Here is a 24,689-nt window from a genome sequence, read left to right as displayed (position 1 = left end):
CATAACTACATAGGAATAGCATACATGAATTGTATCAGTCAGGATTTAGGCCTCATCACAGCACAGAGACAGCACTCGTTAAAGTAGTAAATGACCTCCTAGTGGCCTCTGATCAGGGTTGTGTCACTATACTTGTGTTACTCGACCTCAGTGCAGCTTTTGACACTATTGATCATAATATTCTCCTTTACAGATTAGAAAATGTAGTAGGAATTAAGGGAACGGCCCTCTTATGGCTCAGATCCTATTTGACTGATCGTTATCAGTTTGTAGATTTAGATGGTGACCATTCCTCATGTTCTCAAGTTGAGTTTGGTGTTCCACAGGGTTCTGTTTTAGGCCCACTGCTTTTTTCCCTTTACATGCTTCCTCTAGGCAACATAATTCGTAAACATGGTATTAGTTTTCATTGTTATGCTGATGACACACAAGTATACGTTTCAGCAAAACCAGATGAGAAAAACCAGCTTACTAAAGTTGAGCAATGTGTGCAGGACATAAGAGATTGGATGTTAATTAATTTCCTTCTGCTTAATCCTGATAAGACAGAAGTTCTAGTCATAGGACCACAAGCAGCTAGAAGTAAGCTTTCTGATCACACTGTGATTTTAAATGGCCTTTCTGTTCCATCAAATGCAACAGTAAAAGACCTCGGTGTGATTATAGATTCAAGCCTTTCATTTGAAGCACATGTAGATAATATTACCAGGATAGCATTCTTTCACCTCCGAAATATTGCCAAGATAAGAAATATATTGTCACTAAACGATGCAGAAAAACTAGTTCATGCTTTTATCACGTCTAGGTTGGATTATTGTAACGCCTTACTGTCTGGTTGTTCAACTAGGTGCTTAAACAAGCTTCAATTAGTCCAGAATGCAGCAGCGAGAGTCCTCACTCGAACCAGAAGATATGAGCACATCACCCCTATCTTATCTACATTGCATTGGCTTCCTGTGAAATTTCGCATCGATTTTAAAATACTACTCTTGACGTATAAAGCATTAAATGGTCTCGCGCCGCAGTATCTGAGTGAACTGCTAGTGTCTTACAATCCGCCACGCCTACTTCGATCAAAGGATGCAGGCTGCTTGTCAGTACCGCGTATTATTAAAACTACAGCAGGGGGCAGAGCTTTTTCTTACAAAGCCCCAAAGTTATGGAATAGTCTTCCAAATAGTGTTCGGGACTCAGACACAGTCTCAGTGTTTAAGTCCAGGCTAAAAACCTATTTATTTAGCCAAGCATTTTTATAAATAGATTAGCCTTAGGTAAAGGAGCAGTTCTGGGGGACTCATGGACGTAAAGTATTAGGTGAACTGGTATGTTTGGATGCTGTCTTCCCCACTCTCATTGATCACTCAGGTTTGTTGACAGTGAGGTGATTGGTTGCCTTACATCTCTGGAAGCCCTCATGTTTGTGTTTCCTTCTGGCTCTCCCTTTTTAGTTATGCTTTCATAGTTAGTCCTGCCGGAGTCTCTGCTTGCACTCTGCACTAAATATACATTCACTTTTTACATTGTTCGACTGTGACCATACCTAACTGTTATTTCTCCATCTCTTTGCTCTCTCCTTTTCTGCTCTCTCCTCTCTCTCTCTCCCTCTCTCCTTTTTCCTCTACCTATCTCTCTGTCGAGCTATACATGTCGCTCCTGAGCTGCCAGTGATCCAGACCCCCTCTGCCCGCTGGACCTCTCTAACTCATCCTGGAGTCCTGCTTCTGGTTGGAGATCTTATCACATGGATGCCCCCGTGTGGTCTGTCTGGAATGCGTGTGGTGACTGGGAATGGTTCCACTTTTCCATGAAGGTGGTCCTGTCCTCGACTGTTGCAGACAGCTGTTCTCTGAGGACCTGTGACTTCAGTCGCTCAATAGTTCAGGACTGAAATTTTTCACAGTCTACCTGAGCCTCCAGGAACAAACTGGACTTTAATCTTACACATCTTCTCTTATATTGAACTTCCAGTCTCGCATATTATTATGCACATCAATCCCTGATATCTGTTTCCACCCAGATGAGGATGGGTTCCCTGTTGAGTCTGGTTCCTCTTAAGGTTTCTTCCTATTACCATCTCAGGGAGTTTTTCCTTGCCACTGTCGCCGTCGTCCTAGGCTTGCTCATCAGGGACAATCAGGGACAATCATATCATTTTGATTCATACACATTCACATTTCATACAAACTTAGTTCTTTTGATTGTGTAAAGCTGCTTTGTGATGATGTAAATCGTTAAAAGCGCTATACAAATAAAATTGAATTGAATTGAATTTCTATAACATCAAGTCCCTATCTTTTATACATCTTATTGCACAGCAATTCCCAGAGAATTGTATATATTTTTAGTAATAAAAACACAGTATCCTACTTTTTAGTTATTCATAGTTACACTTAAACATGCCGTATACTTAATATTCCTTTTAAAGAAGTTAACATTAGTCTCAGAGAGGTCCAAAATGTATTCATCAGCCCATTTCTTAACATTTACAGCAGGTAAAACGAATGTTGAACATGCCAGCATTTTTTTTCAGTAAATTTATTTCTTTATGTGCTAATTACATGAAATATTCACCAGATCTTGGCAACAACCCATGCAATGTGAACATGCACATAAATCAATTCATAGATGTCTGTAAATTATGTCTAATAAAGTTAAATGATACAGGGAAAATGTTTTGATCAAATTCAAATTTCAAATTCAAATTTTTATTTGTCACATACACAAACATACACAGTACGAAATGTAGTGAAATGCAGTATACGACTGCCATTGACCCTAAAAGAGAATTAAAGTTTACAAATAAGAAATAAATATGAATAAAAGAAATACGATAGAAATTAAATAAAAAAAAAATTAATTAAAATAGGAAAAATAGAACTAAAAATAAAAATAGAAATGTGCTAGGAAAAATAGAACTAAAAATAAAAATAGAAATATGATGTACAAAAATAGAAATATACTGTACAAATTGAAATATACTGTACTGGGTGTGCAAATATGCATAGAACAAAGTGTCTTTGTACAGAGGTTATTAAAGTGTCTTTGTGCACTGGTCCAGGAGGTAAACGTAAACGTGTAGTGTAGATATGAAGAAAGGTAAGCGTGTAATTGTCCATAGTGTTCATGGATGTAAAAAGATTGATAAATTTGATCAATTATGAAAAGATTGTGTTAGTTCTGCATAGTGGTGTGGTTGTGGTTGAGAGACCTTATCGCCTGCGGGAAGAAGCTCCTCCTCAGTCTCTCTGTGTTGGCCTTCAAGGAGCGGAAACGCTTCCCAGACCGCAACAGAGTAAACAGTCCGTTATTGGGGTGGCTGAGGTCCTTCACGATCTTCCTGGCCTTGGTCAAGCACCGCTTGCTGTAGATCGAGTGCAGGTCAGGGAGCTCGATGCGGATGATGCGCTCAGCTGATCGCACCACCCTCTGTAGAGCTCGTCTGTCCTGCATGGTGCTGTTCCCGAACCAGGTCGTGATATTTCCCGTCAGGATGCTCTCTATGGTGCAGGAGTAGAAATTTCTGAGCACCTTGGAGGGCAGTCTAAAGTCTCTCAAGCGTCTGAGGTGGTAGAGACGCTGCCGGGCCTTTTTTACCACGGTGTTGATGTGACAGGACCATGCCAGGTCCTGCGTGATGTGAACACCGAAGTATCTGAAGCTGTCCACTCTCTCCACTGGGCTCCTGTTGATGACAGGGGTCTGGTAGTTCCTCACCTGCTTTGTACTGAAGTCCACTATCAGCTCCTTTGTCTTGCTGATGTTCAGGAGGAGATTGTTTCTCTGGCACCAGTTCTCCAGATTTCCAACCTCCTCCAGGTAGGCCGTCTCATCGTTGTTCGTGATCAGGCCCACCACAACAGTGTCGTCAGCAAACTTGATGATGGTGGTGGAGCTGGTAGTGGCCACTGAAACTAACAAAGTCTTTTGTATGATGTATTTAATACAGTATATAATTCAAAAGCCTTTGTTGGTAATAACAGCTTTAAGACTTCAAGATAAGCATTCAAGACTTTGAGATAAGAATATATTTACATTTATTTGACAAAAATCGATCGATTAGATCACCGTCTGACCCCACAGAACTCGATCAGGCGACTAAATATTTAGAGTCGACATTTCGCTATACCTTAGATAATGTAGCTCCAGTCAAAAGAAAAATTATTAGAGATAAGAAACTTGCTCCCTGGTATAACGATCACACGCGCACTTTGAAACAGACCGCTTGGAAATTAGAACGTAAATGGCGTCAAACTAAATTGCTAGTATTTCAAATAGCATGGAAGGAGAGCATCTTGAATTATAGAAAAGCTCTTAGTGTAGCTAGATCAACATATCTCTCCACTCTTATAGAAAATAACAAAAATAATCCTAGATTCTTATTTAATGCTGTAGCTAAATTAACCAGAAATAAGACCACTGCAGAAATCTCCACAACAACATCATGCAATAGTAAGGACTTCATAAACTTTTTTAATAATAAAATTGTAAATATTAGGCATAAAATTGAGGCTTTGAAACCTAACAATGTAAGTTATGTAGCCATGTTATGCAGACTAGCCATGTCAGAGCGGAACTTAGAATACGTTACTCCCCTTGAAGAGAATGAACTAATTTCACTCATCTCTTCTGCAAATTCATCAACTTGTATATTGGATTCTATACCGACAAATTTTCTTAAACAGATAGTACCAGCAATAACAGAACCCCTGATGAGAATAATTAATTCCTCACTCAGCATTGGGTATGTTCCAAAATCTTTTAAATTAGCAGTTATAAAACCGATTATTAAGAAACGTGACTTCGACCCCTGACAGCTATCCAGTTACAGGCCAATATCAAACCTCCCCTTTATCTCTAAGATCCTGGAAAAGGTAGTAGCGGAGCAGTTATGCTCATATCTACATAGAAATGGCATACATGAACTGTATCAGTCAGGATTTAGGCCTCATCACAGTACAGAGACAGCACTCGTTAAAGTAGTAAATGACCTCCTATTGGCCTCTGATCACGGTTGTGTAACTATGCTTGTGTTACTCCACCTCAGTGCAGCTTTTGACACCATTGATCATAGTATTCTTCTTCACAGATTAGAAAATGTAGTAGGAATTAAGGGTACAGCCCTCTCCTGGCTCAGATCCTATTTGACCGATCAGTATCAGTATGTAGACTTAAATGGTGATTTTTCTGCATGTTCTCTAGTGGAGTTTGGTCTTTCACAGGGTTCAGTTTTAGGCCCACTGCTTTTTTCCCTTTACATGCTTCCTCTGGGCAACATAATCCGTAAGCATGGTATTAGTTTTCACTGTTATGCTGACGACACACAGTTATATGTCTCAGCAAAACCTGATGAGATAAACCATCTTACTAAAGTTGAGCAATGTGTGCAGGGCATAAGAAATTGTATGCTAATTAACTTCCTTCTGCTTAATCCAGATAAAACAGATGTTCTAGTCATAGGACCGCATACAGCTAGAAGTAAGATTCTAGATCACTCTGTAACTTTAGATGGTCTTTCTGTTCCCTCAAGTGCAACAGCCTTTCATTTGAAGCTCATGTAGATAATATTACCAGGATAGCATTCTTTCACCTCAGAAATATTGCCAAGATAAGAAATATATTGTCGCTAAACGATGATTATCATTTTAAAAACTAGTTTATGCTTTTATCACCTCTTTGGACTATTGTAATACCTTACTGTTTGGTTTTAACTAGGTGCATAAACAAGCTTTTGCAAGTCCGGAATGCAGCAGCAAAAGTCCTCACTAGAACCAGAAGATACGAGCACATAACACCTATCTTATCTTCACTTCATTGGCTTCCTGTGAAATTTCGCACTGATTTTAAAATACTACTTTTGACATATAAAGCATTAAGCTGGCCTGTTAGGGCGGGACGGTGTCCATCCCACTTGGGAAGGTGCTGCTCTCATTTCTTGTAGTATAACGCATAGTCTCAGAAGAGGCCTAGTTAATCTGTGACAATCCAGAGCCCAGGCCAGGAAGCAGACAGACAGGCTAAACCAACCGTCTGCTAGCTGCATAGAGTCGTCACTCAAGGTTCATCATATTGAGACTGTGTCTGTTCCCCGAGCTAAGCAAAAATTTAGAAAGACTCAGAAAGTCTGTTTTAATAACTTAATTAACATAAAGACCACAAACTCGGATCACACTGAATGTGCAGCCAGCACCTCTGATCTGGAGCTAGGACTGTTAAATATTAGATCTCTCGCATCTAAAGCAGCTATAGTTAATGAAATTATCACGGATCAGGAATTTGATATACTCTGTTTAACAGAAACCTGGGTTGAACAGGACGAGTATGTAGCTCTAAATGAAGCCAGTCCTCCTGGATACAGCTACATATACCAGCCTCAGTTAACTGGTAGAGGAGGAGGCGTCGCAGTTATTCACAATGATAATTTGACTATTGTACAAAAACACGGACACAAATTTAATTCATTTGAAATTCTTTATAGTAACATAAGTGTATTTTAGTATATTAAGTCAGCTCAGTCGATTCCACTAATTGTCATTTACAGACCTCCAGAGCCGTACTGCAGATTTCCTCTTAAACCTAGTCGTTTCCGTAGACAAAGTGTTAATTGCTGGAGATTTTAATATTCATTTTGAGAATCCAGAAGACCCTCTAAGGATGGCGTTCATGTCCATACTGGACTCAGTAGGAGTAAATCAGTGTGTAGTAGGACCCACTCATAAAGCAGGTCACACTTTAGATTTAATAATATTATTCGGATTAAGTATAAGAAATTTATTCTTATATCTTGATAAGAATATATATTATTATTAATCTCCCAGAGTTATTAACTTATGATTAGATCACCGTCTGACCCCAAAGAACTCGATCGGGCGACTGAATATTTAGAGTCGACGTTCCGTTACACCTTAGATAATGTAGCTCCAGTTAAAAGAAAAATTATTAGAGATAAGAAACTTTCTTCCTGGTATAACGATCACACGCGCACTTTAAGACAGACCGCTCGGAAATTAGAACGTAAATGGCGTCAAACTAAATTATTAGTATTTTAAATAGCATGGAAGGAGAGCATCCTGGACTACAGAAAAGCTCTTAGTGTAGCTAAATCAACATATCTCTCCACTCTTATAGAAAATAACAAAAAGAATCCTAGATTTTACTATAACACTGTGACCACGCGTGTGTGTGAAACATATTTTATTTTAATGTTTGTAAGCAGGTGTGTACAGCGCACATGTATTGTTTATTATAACACACATGTGCGCATGTTAAGGCAAAAGCAATTCTCATTAGAGGGTAAAGATCCGTTTTTTTTCTCCCTCTCTGTATCAGCCTGTCGCTTTTACAGCACACTCACTTCTACAGCCCCCCTCCCATTCCCTCCGCCTTTCAGCTTCTCACACACATACAGACCGCGATTCTTTTCAAAGATAATGTGCAGGTTCATTTGTTTTTGTTTTTTTTCCCTTACTTTACAGCAGTGATTTCATAAGTATGAGCTTACGCAAGTGTGATTGGCGATGTTCCTTGCCAATTTTTTATGATAAAACAGTCCCTCCATTAATGTGTAACACACACACACACAAACACACACACAGCGCCTCATAATCCAAGGTTCCAATGTATACAGTACCTACAGTACATTATACAGTGGAACACTAATGCCATACTTCTTCAGTTTATGTAGAACACATATAAACGTATATAAAAATATCTAGTAGATTTTAAATACTTTACAACAAAGTATAAATAAAAATATTGCTAAGAAAATATTAATTGACTGTTTTTAGTTTTGATATTTATGGACAACATTGTGGCAATAATAATTATAATTGGCTTGACTTGAAAATTGCTGTTCCCAGATGCTCTCCATCCAAGCTGACTGAGCTTAAGCTATTTTGTGAAAAATAATGGCCAAAATCTACAGTAGATGTGCAAAGCTAGTAGAGACACACCCAAAAAAGACGTGCAGCTGTAATTGCAGGGAAATGTGATTCTACAAAGAATTGACTCAATGGGGCTAAATACAAATGCATGCCACACTTTTCAGATATTTATTATTAAAAAAAAGAAAAAGAAAGAAAGAAATTAAAATTAACAATGTATTACTTTCTTTTCTCCTCACAATTACAGTATGTGTCACTTTGTGATGGTCTGTCAAATAAAATACCAATAAAGTACATTTATGTTTGTGGTTGTAACGTGACAAAGTATGAAAAAGTTCAAGGGGTATGAATACTTTTGCAAGACACAGTACATCAAGGACCTTTTCAAAACTTGTTTGTGTCAGTGAAAAGCAAAGCAAGTTTGCTATTTCTTGTGTTATTTATTTTTTTTTTTTTCATCATTGGTCCCAAGGATGGTAGCAAGAGCGGTAGCAAGAAGAAACGGTAGCTGCATTTAGTTTTGTTTTTAAAGCAGCTAGCGGTAAAAGGAATCATAAATTAAGGTCTATTTATTTCATCTTTGACTTTAGTTACATGTCTTTTTTAAATGTTTTGATTGTTTTGATATCCAAAAACCGATGATAATGTTGAAAATAGGTAATAAATTATTTTACCTTAAGAACTGCCCTCCAAAATAGGTTAAATTCATATTTTGTGGTACCACTGTAATGCTAAATATAATATGGTATAATATATATTATATTTTGGCTCACTTACTGTTTATACTGGGTGGAAGTGGAAGTGATTTGTCAGACTCTGGATAAAACAATAAAAGATTATATGTAGTAAACCAACCAGGTAGTTTAACTATTATATGAATGTTAATAAAAAATCATCCTTCAACCTATACTAACACTATGACACTATGGATAGTAATACACTACATAAATACTAACAAAATACTAAAATAGTAGCAGAAATCCTGTATATATTTTATCAGTATTCTCATGTTGTTTGTTAGTAAAAATCATCTTAAACTGATATTTTAACCCTTATACAGACATTGACTCAAACAATTGATATAATATCATTTGTTTAGATGTTAACGTGCCAAATAGAAAATGAACGAATCACTCTATGAGATGACTCGTTCATCTGAGTCACTTTAAAGACTCGTTCAAAAAGAACGAATCATTCATGAGCGACCTATGGAGCTCGGCTGTGACAGTATTCAGAAAAGTAATGTACACCCTATAAAGTTGTTTATGCATGCGAACAGAGTCAATATTTCACTACTTGTGTTAGTTGCTTACTTACCAGGATTTGTAAGGGGTGTTCCAGGTGCTTTATGTCCATTCTCACAGCAGGGTGTTCTTGTCTCTGATGTCTCTGAACTTTTTATGCAATTTACTCATTGTTTATGGTATTGTTGTCAAACACAAGGAATATTGAATTGAGGAATAAGTGATTAATGTAGTTCTTGAAAGTAATCAGTACAATTACTCTATTGTCAAATATTTTGATTGAAATGCATATAAAAAATATTATTCAGTTAGTCAAATGTTAATTTATATTTGTGTAAACTTAATAATAAACTTCAATTGTAGTTTAAATTTAAGACAAAATGTTTTTGTTATTTATTTGATATGTCCAATTTAAATAACCACTTATGTGATTTTCAGTTATCTAAGTAAGGTAACATAACCATTTCATTATTGTAAAATTTACAAGGCCAAAGAATCATTTTTTTAGAGTGTAGAACTACATTCCTATGAATTCTACTGTGCTAGTATCATAACAATGTGCATCTAATTATACAGTACCTTCACCTTAACTTTATGGATAGTGGAATACTAATGCTATACTTCTTTAGTTATTACTACACTAGTGGTGTACCAGTATAAATTCTACCATTCTATCACATTAGCGCTTATGTAGAACGCATCTTTTACGGGTATATAAACCTTTAAAAATATATAGTACATTTTAAATAGTTTACATAAGTAAAACGTTGCTATACTAACCCTTAAGCCAGCATATAATTATTTAAAAATAAGTTAGTGTTTAAGAAGCCATAATAATAATTATAATTTATAATTAATAATAAATTCAACAATTTCAAATTAAATACATTTCAATAAAATAATAATAATTTTAGATCCTGCCAATTTTGTTGCTGTAAAGCTGTAAGCTTTGGGAGTTTACAGTATTTAGAGATCACATACCTGAAATTCCTTGTAAAGTTACTGTGTGTGGTTGTTCTTCTGTGTGATCCTGTCGAGCAGGACTTTTTGTAGTTAAATTTGAAAACCATGTAGAGTTTAGACTATCTTGCACTTGTCTAAATGTATCCATGTTTAAACAAAACTTGGTCACAAACTCATCTGTGGAAAAACAGGAGAAAAATGTTGGTTATAAGCTCAGGTTATTTGCTGTAATGCGAAAATAGATAAGTGGTTATGCTTAACTTACCATTGCTTGCTGTGTAGGGATGAAAGCAGATGGTTGCCAGCAGAATTAAAAAAGTTTTGGAAAATATAGATGAAGATGATTGAGGTATTAGTGTGTAAATAAAATGAAGAAGGCTGTTAAGCATATAAATGGTCAGTAGGTAGGAAACAGGAAATTGTTTCACAGGAAACTCATATGTGAAAAAAAAATGTGCACCTCTATCAGGACATGTGCAGAGCACGATATATAGCAGAAAATGTTATGCACAACCACAAAGACAGTAAAGAATTTGCATGTACAAACTAACCCTAAACCCAGCTTAGAATAAAACTAAAGCTTAATATAGGTCATTGGAATACAATTAAAGTACAACTTACTGTATGTTTAAGACCGAGCAGCAGTGGTACAGTTTAGTGGCACATGGTTGTTGCCAATGCATCTTGCTTGCCTTTTGTCCTGTCTATCCGAGATTTTACCTAGTGCGCTGTTTCTGTGTTTGACCTCTCCTGTTCCCTGGATTTTATTTCATGCCTTGCTCTCTGGATTCCCTCTTGCTTTGAATTTGCCTACATATATGACCTCGCCTGCTTAATGACTTTAATCTTTGATCGAATTTCCAGATTTTACGTCTCTTGCTGCTGGACAGTGATAACCCTGCTTTGTTTTATGGACCTCTTACCTTCTCACTTGGATTTTAAAGCATCTGTTGGATTTATCCAACTTTTGACCCTGCCTGCGTCATCGACCCCGATTCGCAAAATGAAAGTTGAACGGACGTGTTTGACCTTAACTTGCTGTGAATTTGATGTCTTATCGGTATCTTTTCTGGATGTCTAATGTGTCGTCGTCTGGATGTTTTTAAGTTTTGCTGCGTAATGTCAGTGTACTTATGAGCCTGCATATAAAAGCCCCTATTGTAAAATGCACATCAGAATCAGAACATAAATGATTTAAAAAAGGAAGTCCAAAATCAGTCCAGTCAGACCTGTATGATTAAACATAAAATGTTTAATCAACGTTCACATTACAAAATATTTGTATTAAACAAATAAGGAAAAATATCTCATATATATATTGTATATATTATATTTAAACATTTGTGTATTCAACACATGTATTCAAATTTAAAATGATAAAAGGCTAAATATATAGTACAACAGTAACAGAGTAACATTTTACATCAGTTAAACAAGAACAAAAAAAACATGAACAAGAACACTTGGATTATTGCTGTCAGCTGTTAACGGCTCATTTCCTATATCCGCCACCCACAGCTCTTCCTGGAGCATGTTTTAGATGTTCCGCCATTGCTACCTTAATCTCTGAGGTAAGTAAAAAAGACGGAGCTCCATCAGGGAAGCTGTAGTAAAAATGTGTTTTTGGAATGTGTTCTTCCAGCAAACCAAACTAATTCAGTCCTGTAACTCCAATCCTTATACCACCATCACTCAGTATTTTTCATGTAACAGCACAGCATGCACACACTGGTTTATTAACACTGGTCATTTTTAGCAATGGGTCGCTCAGTGGTTGCTCAGTGGTTAAGGCATTGGACTATGCTTCGGAAGGTCCCATGATCAAACCCCAACCACCAAGTTACCACTGTTGGGCCTTTGAGCAAAACCCTTAATCCTCAACTGCTCACATGTATAATAAGATAAATACAAATGTAAGTTGCTCTGGATAAAGGTGTCTGCCAAATGCCTAAATGTAAATAAAGATCTCCCACGTTTTGAAGGGGCACTGTGCAGACTGTAGTGGTGATAGAGAGGTGGGGTAGGTCTCATTCTGTAAGTTAGACTCTACCAGTTTAAGTACCCATCATGAGTTTGACCAGTGAACATCTGGGCTTTGTTGTTCAAGCGTATTATGAGAACAACCGTTCTGTGATAGCAACATACTGTAGGGTGCTCATGATTGGTCGAAATGCATGTGTACCAGATCTGAAAATTATTTGCTATGGATTTCTAACCTTCAGGCAACTGGATCCACACTGAAAAACAAATCATCTGGCAGACCTAGGACCGTTAGAACACCAAAAAAATGTGAAAGCAGGAAGAGCATCCATTCCGTGTGGCTCCAGTTGCCTGGAGCATTCCGGCAGAGCATGAAGCGTGTATGGGATGCTCCCAGTGTCGCTCATAATATGCTTGAACAATAAAGCCCTGATGTTTACTGTTCCAACTTATGATGGGTACTAAAAACCTAACCTACCAAATGAGATCTTTATGGCCCAACAAGATTTAACTTTTTACTTAAAGTCAGCTATCTTATTAGTGTCTCCTTGGTGATTAAGTTAGTGCATGTTAACTGATTTAAATCAATAATTAGAAATACAGATAAAATATGTACAAAGTCACATGTTACAAAGGCTGAATGATGAACTTTATCTTATGGCTGGCTGTAGTGAAAGACTGAATGCAGACAAGAACCAAAAGAACCAGCAGGAATGAACAAGATGACATGACTGCTGCTGCAGCTGCTGTTGCTGCTGATAATGATGATGATGATGATGATGATGATGATGATGATGATAATGATGATCTCTGTATGAGTTGAATTATGCTAACGCAGGTATCACTTCAGCACTGGTTTTATAAGCTGATAAAAGGAGGAGGAGCATGTGGTTTGAATGAGGGGCAGATAATAAGAAGTTTCACTTTGACAGAGGACTAAAAATCACCTCTTTCACAGGAAACATGTCTGCGGTTTTCACCTAAAGTGAGATAGATTGCCAACTTACAGCTAAATAAAGTAGAATAAACATGAATATATGGAGCTTTATTTGAGTTAATCAGTAAATTAACCAACACATCATATACAATTAACATTAACCTTAAATATGTGTATTTATTAGCATGGCCTGGTGGGAGCATGGTGGGTGTGTGGCGAGCAGGGAATGTGTTAGTGTGTTAATAGAGATGATAGAGATAGCGGTTAGGATGCTATTTTGCACATCAGCACACAGGACGTTTGAACAGGGTGATGATATGGACATTACTAAGGTACATGCAAGTGTTTAACATAACAGAATGGCCAGAAATAAGACAATTTTTAAATTTTAATTGTAGTATAAGCTCAGTTTTTTGTCCAACCATCTCTAAACGTCCTGCTTCCATTATAACTTTTTAAAACCCTTTGTTAGATTTGTTAATTTGTTGGTATTTGTTCGGAATACAAGGACTGGCTATGTTGCCAAATGGCTTCAGCTCAGATTTAAAAAATGTTGACCTAGTCATAAACTACATGTTTCCCATGGTATTTGAGATTAAATATCCAGAGAATGGCTTTTTTTGCCTGTCCAGTAATTTTGTCAATAAAACATTTAAACAAAGGCAGAAATGTACAGAAAAGGAAGCAATCTGGTATGATAGGATCTCTCCACAGTGACCTGTGGCAGCTTCCAAAGTTCTGGGGGTTACATTATATACCATGCTGATAGCATCAAATTCCACTCAGTCACTAACCTCCACAACAGAGTCTTTGGACTGATGGTTGTGTTCTTAATAGAGACATTACACAGTGCTACTGGTAAATTTGGAGTAAAAGCTCAGTGGGTAAAACTGGACTGATGATGAGAACAGTATGACTTTCAGTTGCTTCAACTATGTAGATGTTTCTCTGGATAAATGCTAATGCAAATTCAAGTTTAGCAAAACATTTTTTTTCATGAACATATGGATTTAGGGGCATTTTTTTCAACATTGTTAAATATTTTTTTTCCCTACTTATATTAATTCTGATTTTTCTGCTGGGGTGTGGGTTATTCTGAACACAACATTATACTAATCCCCCCCCTCCCCCCGCCCCGGCCTGTTCCATATTGTAATCTTTTGAGTAAAGTATGTGTTAAAGTAGCTACTACCTAAAATAAACTTTCTGTCCACCCCTCCCCCACTCTTCTCTAATTTTGTACTTCCGTTTCTGTAAAGCTCTTACACGCCACTCCAGGGCCATTTCTTGCAATTAAACAGATCACAGAAATATACAATTAATTTGAGAATCCCAAAATTGTAGAAACAACTCTTAAACCAGATACAAAATAAATAATTAGTGTAATTAATAAGTAATTAGTAATACCATATTATCTTACACACATACACAGACACAGACACATAAACACATGAGAGAGAGAGAGAGAGAGAGAGAGAGAAAGACGGGTTGCACTATCCCATATACAAATTTTATACAAAGATGGCATAATTTATTAACTGCCCATGAAACAGCCCACAGACTGTTAGACTGCTAGACTGTTTTTTTAATAACCAGAGCATTTCGTTAAATATGGGCATGCATGTCCCAGCTTTATTCTGTACTCATCACCTCATTGAGATGTTGATTGCAAGTCAAGATCTGGTCAGTAAATCTTTTAGCCTGTCTGATTCATGTCAGATAGATGATAATAAAAAAACTTCCACCTGTAGCGAATAACATGGCTCCCATAGAGAGAACAGTCAATGGATCACATTCCTGAACCCCCTCTCCCAGCATGCATAGCGCCATCCTGATAACCTTATCTGGTTCGCTATCTTAAGGGGGACGTCTGTAAAACTAAGAAACTCCACAAGGCCAGATGCTTTGAAGTAGACCCCGAAACCGAGGGTGTAAATCGGCGATCCGGTAAACAAAGAAGACAGTTTTACAGCTTTACCCCGAGCTGGGGGGAAAAACCTATCATACCTGGACACTCTCTTGACCTCCGGAAGACATGCCTTTCCATGAACAAAGGCATACGGCATGGACACTATTTTAAACATCTTTAAAGTGTGCCAGTAGGGCAAAACGTATTCACATATATTTACTCAGTTCCTTATATTCCTGTGTATATGTTTGATTATTCTGCATAACTTTAAAGATGTAATCAGCATTTACAAACCTTTTTATTAGATAAGGGAAGGAATCAGTGGGTAAGATATGTAATGTTTGGTGTCAATCTCAAGCTGGCTTTATTTCAAGAATGTTGGTAAACATGGGTAATTGGTAGCATGAACAGAGCTCATGCAAAATTACTTGTTTAAAGTATTAAAAACTCCAACCGGATGAGTCACACGTGACAGCTGAAACACCTGGCAAATTTATGCATGGAAGGAGGAACCACGTGAGGCGTGGCTAAGCCCTGCAATCACATCCGATTGGATAAATCACCTGTGGGACGGACTGACCCCCAAGGGACAAAAACCCTCAGGAAGTCCACAGTGTAGGGAAGAAGAGAAGATATCATCACAACTGCAACCTACAACATCTTCCAAGCAGCTCGGGCTTCGTCCTTGCGGGCGCTGCGCTGCTGCAGGCGTCATCTGCTCTTCAAGAACTCTCAACGAGACTTCGTGCCAGAACTCCAAAGTCCAGCAACGAAGGAAACCTCAGGAGAAGTTCCAGAGCGCAGCCATCGGTAACCAGGCAACCAACGCCTCACCGAAGGGCTTTCCCGACTGACGTCATCTCTGCAACAGCGCACCAACCAACCAGCAACGCCGTGATTCCCTTCGCTGGAGGCGAACGCACGGATGAGAACGAAACATAACGCAAGTAAACAAACAATGCTGCATACCTTGCTGAAGTTGGTGCTCGTTGCTTAACTAAACCGTAAGATTGAACCCAAGACTCTGCTCTTGTGACTTTCGTTGATCTAGTAACCAGTACTAGAATAACTTCATTCATTTTCACTTGCCAAACTGTTTGTGTGTGTGTGTGTGTGTGTGTGTGCGTGCGTTCAAGTAGTGTAGTTTCATGTATCGTAGATTAGTCAAATAAATTCTCGTTTCTTTATAAAGTACTGTTGTCTTGGTCATGTATTTTAAAGTCTAAACATTTGCCCAGATCGTGTTACCTTGCTCATAAATTGCTAAATACTAGATTTTGTGTTATAGCTGTTGGCCATGTGATAACCAGAACTAGTAAGATACACTAAATTGTGCTAAACGCTGGACGGGTAGTCAATATAGTGTACGTTATAAATTTTGATTCAATTAATCAAATTAAACCGAATCGTTAAAGATTCGATACAACTCTGACCCAGAGCTAAAAATTACTTATTAATGATGACGGATGTGTTGGCATTGTGTTCACATTAAAATGTCTATATTTATTGGTGGACAATGCAACCGTCATTCGTTGTCTTTATTATGTAAACCCTACGTATTAATGATGAAGAATGCCGGAAGCTATTCATGGTCATTATCATTGTTAAAACGCTACACACCTTAAAGCAAAAATATTCTGGGCTAAGCTAAAAATATTTGAAGTAAAGTCCCGAATGATTGGATGTAATGATGCCACTGCTACACTCTACAACCCACTGACTGCAACATGGCATTCTCTCCTTGTGAAACTTTATATTTATTTCAATTAAATTTTACTTGTATAGCACTTAACAATTGTCATTGTCGCAAATCAGCATTACACAATCAATTATTTAAAATAATTATTTACATTTGTATGGAATGTTAATGTGTATAAATCAAAATGGTCAGATAGTCCCTGATGAGCAAGCCGAGGGTGACAGTGGCAAGGAAAAACTTCCTGAGATGGTAATAGGAAGAAACCTTGAGAGGAACCAGACTCAACAGGGAACCCATCCTCATCTGGGTGAAACAGAGAGCAGAAAATGATCTGCATTCATACAGTGTGTTAGGTGGGAGGCAGTTCAGCTATAACAGTTCATGTTAATTGATTTAAATATGGAGTCCAGGTAGTTATTGGAGACTCAGGTAGTCTTGTAGGAAATTCCAGTCCTGAACTATCGAGCAACTTCTGCCAAGTCAAGTCCTCAGAGAAACAGCTGTCAACATCAGTCGAGGCCAGAACTTTCTACTAAAATTCAGTTATCTTATCTTACTTAATGTTTAAGTCAGTACATTTTAACTTATTTAAATCAAATCAGAAATATGAATAAGAATAATCTTACTCTGAGTCGTTGTGACAGACTGAAGGCAGGTGAGAACCAGCAGAACCATCAGGAGAGAATGAGAGGACATAACTGCTGCTGCTGCTGATGATAATGATGGTGATGCTGATGATCACGATGTGAACAGAATGGTATTAACACAGATATGACTTCAGCACTGGTTTTATAAGCTGGTAGGAGGAGGAGAGTGTGGTCTGATTGAGGGGCGGTTCAGTGATTGAAAAAAAATGAAAGAATAAAGCCATCCTTCTCTCTATGAATGTCTTTAAATATTCTGCTTTCATCATACTTTCCCACCCCTTCCCTTGATTTGTTGGTATTAATTATCAAAAAAAAAATAATAATAATCATGGCATTAAAAAACAAGAGAAAAAAAAAAACAGATTTGGTAATGTTGTGGAATTTTGGCCCACCCACCAAAAATCATTACATATGTTAAGTGTGAATGTTACTTTACATTGTTACATTACATTAAATAGCCGGCGGATAGACTTTATTACACTGTCCAGTGAATTCTGGGCTACTCACAGGATGAAATAAGCCATGTTATTGCTTCACAAACCACAGAGAAAATGGTCAATAGAATTACTTCCCTTTTTAAACACTGCTTTCATCTACAGCCCATTTCCCACTTTCTTAGATTTTGTACAATAGCCATGGGGTTTGAAATCATGACTTTCTGTGACACAGTCTGATGTCATTTCCCATGTTGTGGCAACGAAGCACAAAGTGTACAACTGACTACAGGACAGAAGACCTTGAATGACCACAAACCAGCAGGTCATAAAATCCTGTAACTTAGCTGTACATTGCTACTAAAAACTCCAATACAGCCAGTTAAACCACAATCTCATTGTATGGCTACTCATAGAAAATCACAAAATGGCTTTAATAATTTACACAGGCACGTAATTGGATAAACTGATGTAGAGGATCTACTGGAGAAGCTGCAAAGTTTATGCTGATGAATTGCATTTTTTTTCTTGTTTGACTGGAAAGAAGAAAATGTTTTGCTGCCTACATTTCCAGATCACAGTCTCCCAGATGAAGATCCCCAAAGTGGTGGCTAAAGGACAAAGGCTGTGAGTTTCTGATCATAGAGATTACATCTCTGAGAAATTCCCAACAGTAAATGATTGTCTTGTGTTTATATCCTGAATTGAGGTGTTAAACTCATCCTGTCCCACATTGAGAAAAGTAGATGGAAAGCCCATGAGCTCATGAGACAATTGGCTTCCTGTTCACTCTTCTCATCTCCTGCTGTGTATTTATTTATTTATTTATTTGTAAAGCAAAAGTGAAATCCTCCATCAGACATAAGGGGAAGCAGAGTGCACAGTCATATCTTAAATATATTTAAGACTTTATTTAAGCTGAACACTTTTAAGGGTTTAAAAGGTCAGGATTTTTTTTTATCACATAAACATACACTGCTGCTCTGTTGGTAATGTGTGATGTGCTGCCGACACTGCCACATGTGCCACAAAATCCCCCAAACTTCAGTCTGTATTGTGTTTAGGCATCCCTGAGAGATCTACTTTATCTGGTCTTTTTGTAGCCCTCAGCCTCAGCCAAATCAAATGCAGTGGAGCCAGCTTGTAGCATAGATTACACATCAAAGTTCATCCAACTCACACTGTTGACCCTCTTGCTGACCTCCAGAGCACATGCCTTTCCTCAGGAACAAAGAGACCATACTTTCATGGACAATTCCAAAGACAGTAATTTAAGGTTTGCCATATATATATATATATATATATATATATATATATATATATATATATATATATATATATATATATATATATATATATATATATATATATATATATAAATAAATATATATATATGCGTATCTAGTATGCTCCATGCCTTTCTGTTATGCTTGCTCTTTTTATTATAATCTAGGAAGTGCAATCACCATTTACCTCTCCTTTCTGTATGCAAGATATGGGATGTTTGATAATGAATGAAAGCTTTTTTTTTATTTAAAGAACATTGGTGTGAATAGAATGTTTGTAGAATAAAACTTCTGCAGGATGTTCCCCACATGACAGATCAAACATTAGGCCAATGTATGCAAAAAAAGGAAGTGTGCAGGGGTAAGCCCTACAGTGACATTAGATTAGGACAATCATCCGTGGGATGGACCACCTCTACGTAGTCAAAACTCTTCTGACTTTCTCAGATGTAGTAACAAGTACTAGAAGTTTGGGATTTCCTTAGTACTCCATTAACTTTCTCCCTCTGAACTGTTTGTGTGTCTGAATATGTGTGTGTGTGTGTGTGTGTGTGTGTTCTAAGTAGTGTAGTACTTTTATAAAGTACTATTGTCTTAGTCATGTATTTTAAAGTTAAAACATTTGCCCAGATCTTATGTTACTTTGCTTATAAATATAAAAGACCAGCTTTTGTATTATCATCAATGGCCACAAGATTAACATAATTGGTAAGATAAACTTTGTGTAAAATTGTGCTAGACAGTGGATGGATCGAAGATGAAGTGTATGCTATACATTTTAAATCAATTAATTAAATCAACACAAACCATACAACTATGAACATTACACCTGGTTTCTTTTTAAAACTCATATTGTGGAGTAAATAATGATTCTTACAGAAATAAAATAAATTTAAGTTTAAAATGCCTTAACCAGCAAATATACTTTTTCATAGCGCTCACTTCAAACCCACCGAAAGTATTTTCTCCATTACTAGTAAATGCTACAGGGTTTTGCGTGTGCAACACACATGCACACATTTGCAAAGGTAGTGTATTTTATTTCTGTTCCTTCTCTGGTGCCCTGATGTGACTCTTTAATCACTGTACAAATCCTGTACTTGAGAAAAATAAGTGATAACAGGTAAAATATGAATTAAGTAACAGGAGACATTCTCCATTCATCAAATCTTTCTTACAAAAGAAAGGTAGCCTATTATGATTTATTATGTCGAGTTATTATTTTGTGATTAGAAGAACAACCTGAGTTAAAGCTTAAAACAGTAATGTATTTGTAACATTATTTTAGCATCATCACAAACAGCAGATGACTGACACTAACATGGTTGTCTCTCACTGCTCATCCAGAACTTGTTTATTTTATTTTTTAGATCAAATTTTATTATTATTGATCAATCCTATTAATTGATCCTCCTGATTCACTGGCCTCTACTGTTACAGCTCTTCACCTGAGGAACTCACTGGAAGAACTTAAATGACTCCTAAAACTGTATAAGAGACACTGAGAGATCTCCTGTTCCTTAAGATTTCCTCCATCATTTGAAAAACCCTTTAGCAACAGTAACATACACTCAAAAAAATGAACATGGCTACCAGTTACATGTACTAAAATGTAATGTGTGTTTTGTACATAATAATTTCATGTTTCCAAGATAAACATGAATAAATGATGTTGTGTTTACATGAAATTCAACAACTTAACCTGTATTAGATTCAATCATGTTGAGATAAACCAAAGAGATCTTGTCACTATGAAAAGCGGAAATATCAGATCAAACATCGCGAGATGCGAACACAGCGTGTTGAGAAGACAAACGTTTGGCGGGCGTGTGGAAAAGGTAAGCAGGAATTAATTCCCGTCTTTCTAAATAGAAACGAAATACTGAACATAAATGTCACCTGCTGTTTAATTTGACTGAACCTAAGAACATTAAGTTGGGCCAACAAAATTGCTTTTTGAAAGAAAGAGAGCCATTAAATCAGGTGAAAAATCTTTCCGCCTAATTTAATTATGTTCATTCAACAAGTTATTTTTTTGAGTGTAGCCTCACACAAGGTGCAGTAATGTACACTGTATATAAGCCTGTAGCCTCACACAAGGTGCAGTAATGTATACTGTATATAAACCTGTAACCTCACACAAGGTGCAGTAATGTATACTGTATATAAGCCTGTAGCCTCACACAAGGTGCAGTAATGTATACTGTATATAAACCTGTAACCTCACACAAGGTGCAGTAATGTATACTGTATATAAACCTGTACTCTCACACAAGGTACAGTAATGTATACTGTATATAAACCTGTAGCCTCAAACAAGGTGCAGTAATGTATACTGTATATAAACCTGTAGCCTCAAACAAGGTGCAGTAATGTATACTGTATATAAACCTGTAGCCTCAAACAGGGTGCAGTAATGTAAACTGTATATAAGCCTGTAGCCTCACACAGGGTACAGTAATGTATACTGTATATAAACCTGTAGCCTCACACAAGGTGCAGTAATGTATACTGTATATAAACCTGTAGCCTCACACAAGGTGCAGTAATGTATACTGTATATAAGCCTGTAGCCTCACACAAGGTGCAGTAATGTATACTGTATATAAACCTGTAGCCTCACACAAGGTGCAGTAATGTATACTGTATATAAGCCTGTAGCCTCACACAAGGTGCAGTAATGTATACTGTATATAAGCCTGTAGCCTCAAACAAGGTGCAGTAATGTATACTGTATATAAGCCTGTAGCCTCACACAAGGTGCAGTAATGTATACTGTATATAAGCCTGTAGCCTCACACAAGGTGCAGTAATGTATACTGTATATAAGCCTGTAGCCTCACACAAGGTGCAGTAATGTATACTGTATTCAAGCCTGTAACCTCACACAAGGTGCAGTAATGTATACTGTATATAAGCCTGTAGCCTCAAACAAGGTGCAGTAATGTATACTGTATATAAACCTGTAGCCTCACACAAGGTGCAGTAATGTATACTGTATATAAACCTGTAGCCTCACACAAGGTGCAGTAATGTATACTGTATATAAGCCTGTAGCCTCACACAAGGTGCAGTAATGTATACTGTATATAAACCTGTAGCCTCACACAAGGTGCAGTAATGTATACTGTATATAAGCCTGTAGCCTCACACAAGGTGCAGTAATGTATACTGTATATAAGCCTGTAGCCTCAAACAAGGTGCAGTAATGTATACTGTATATAAGCCTGTAGCCTCACACAAGGTGCAGTAATGTATACTGTATATAAGCCTGTAGCCTCACACAAGGTGCAGTAATGTATACTGTATATAAGCCTGTAGCCTCACACAAGGTGCAGTAATGTATACTGTATATAAGCCTGTAGCCTCACACAAGGTGCAGTAATGTATACTGTATTCAAGCCTGTAACCTCACACAAGGTGCAGTAATGTATACTGTATATAAGCCTGTAGCCTCACACAAGGTGCAGTAATGTATACTGTATATAAGCCTGTAGTCATACACAAGGTGCAGTAATGTATACTGTATATAAGCCTGTAGCCTCAAACAAGGTGCAGTAATGTATACTGTATATAAGCCTGTACCCTCACACAAGGTGCAGTAATGTATACTGTATTCAAGCCTGTAACCTCACACAAGGTGCAGTAATGTATACTGTATATAAGCCTGTAGCTTTACACAAGGTGCAGTAGCGTGTAAGCGCTAAGACTTTTGGGAGATGGCCTGGTCTCAAGAAGGGCAGCAAAGAAGCCACTTCTCTCCAAAAAAAACATAATAGAATAGATAGAACCTGAACAAAAGCCCCTTTTCTTGACTGTTACATACATTGTTTAAGCACATAACTAACTATTCAGACGATCTCTAGCTATGATAAAACCACTACATTATACAGCAGGATACATTATAGGGCGCTCGGGAGCTCCAATGAACTACATACAACAATTCGTTAACCATCTGTAACATTTAGCACATAACAGGAGCAGCTCAGGGATAATTAGCAATAGTTGATAGGCAACAGTTAATAGTCTGCTATCTTAGCTCTTTTAGTAATCTACTGTAACAGGTATCATACCAGATTGCTTTCTTTCCTATACATTTCTGCCTGTGTGGTTTGTAAAGTGACAACTTAGCAAAAATCCTTTATTGGATTATCCAATAATTGCAGGACATGCTACAATAACCTATATATTCCCCAAATATTTGATGTCAAATAACATGATAATCACATGTAGTGTACAGTATGACTTTAGGTGTAGGTCAACTTAGCCAGTTCTGTTATTTAAAACAAATAACAAGAAATAAACAAATTTAGGAAGCGGTGAAAAAAAAGTCATTATGAAAGCAGATTGTTTAAATATGCTTGGACAAAGAAGTATGGGCTTATCCTCTAATTAAAACAGCACTTTAAATTGTCTTATTTTTTGCCATGGTAATCACTTGCATGTTCTTTAGTAATGTGAATAGCATCACCATGCTTAGACTTGTGTAGATGTCCTGTGTGCTGATGTGCAAAATACAGTAGCTAATCACTATCTTGATCATCTTTGCCCTAACACCTTCCCCACTCACTCCAAACCCACCGTGCTCCCAACAGGCCATGCTAATAATTACACATAGTTAAGATTACGGTGAATTGTATATGATGCATTGTGTTGGTTAATGTACTATTTTATTCAAATGAAACTTCATATATTTATGTTTATTGTAGTTGTAATTTGGCTGCAAAGCATTTAACTCTCAAATCTATCTCACTTTAGGTGAAAACCACAGACATGTTTCCTGTGAAAGAGGTCATTTTTAGTCCTCTAAGGCTCAGTGAAACATTTTATCATCTATAATCTGCCCCTCATTCAAACCACACAAACCTGCACCTCCTCTTTTTATCAGCTTATAATACCAGTGCTGAAGTGATAGCTACGGTGGGTTACAAGGGCAAATCATCTTTCTCTTATGTGTTTTTTCCACCTTGTAAGTGTGTGCTTTTTCCCGTGTAAGTGTAGGATTTTTCCGCGTTTGTGCACTACTTTTTCCCGTGTGAGAACTCTCTTTTTCACAAATTTTGCAAGCTTAAAGCTAATGCGCAAAGGACCAGTACTTCTCCTAACTCAAAATATAACTAACTCAAAATGTAATTTAGAGTGTACTGTACCTAAAGAATATATTTAGAGTGTATTTAAAGGAAATAACAACATCAAAACAAGTCAAAATACCCAAAGATTATGCAATATTTGAGGAGCTTTAATAACTCTTTAAAACAAAAGTGAATAATTTGTAAACAAATTGTATTAATGCTTTGGCTAAATAACATAAAAAATCACTATTTGGTGGAATAACCCCGATCTGCAATTACAGCTTTCATGGGTTTTGGCTCTACACCAGTTTTTCACAGTGCTGTTGGGTACCTTTATACCACTCCAAATAAGTCCTCTTCTACAGGAAGCATGATTGTAGTTTCCACATTAGCTTGAAAAGGACTTGAGAATTTAACACTTCATAGCCAAAATTACAAGTGTAGAAAATAAAATGTGTATACATAAATAAATGAAGTTCACACGCAAATACACACAAAACATGAGGGAAAGAAAATGAGAGAGAAATAGATTGCACTAAATGACTCTGGGTCAACACAGAACATCACACACACACACACACACAATGCATTTTTTTGTAAAGGTGCCTAATAAGACCTTTTTTTGGTTTAGTGGTTGG

This window comes from Clarias gariepinus, chromosome 1 (genome assembly GCF_024256425.1).
Source record: "Clarias gariepinus isolate MV-2021 ecotype Netherlands chromosome 1, CGAR_prim_01v2, whole genome shotgun sequence".
In the NCBI taxonomy this organism is placed as follows: Eukaryota; Metazoa; Chordata; class Actinopteri; order Siluriformes; family Clariidae; genus Clarias; species Clarias gariepinus.
The sequence above is the reverse complement of the archived record's forward strand: the minus strand, read 5'-3'. Positions refer to the sequence as shown.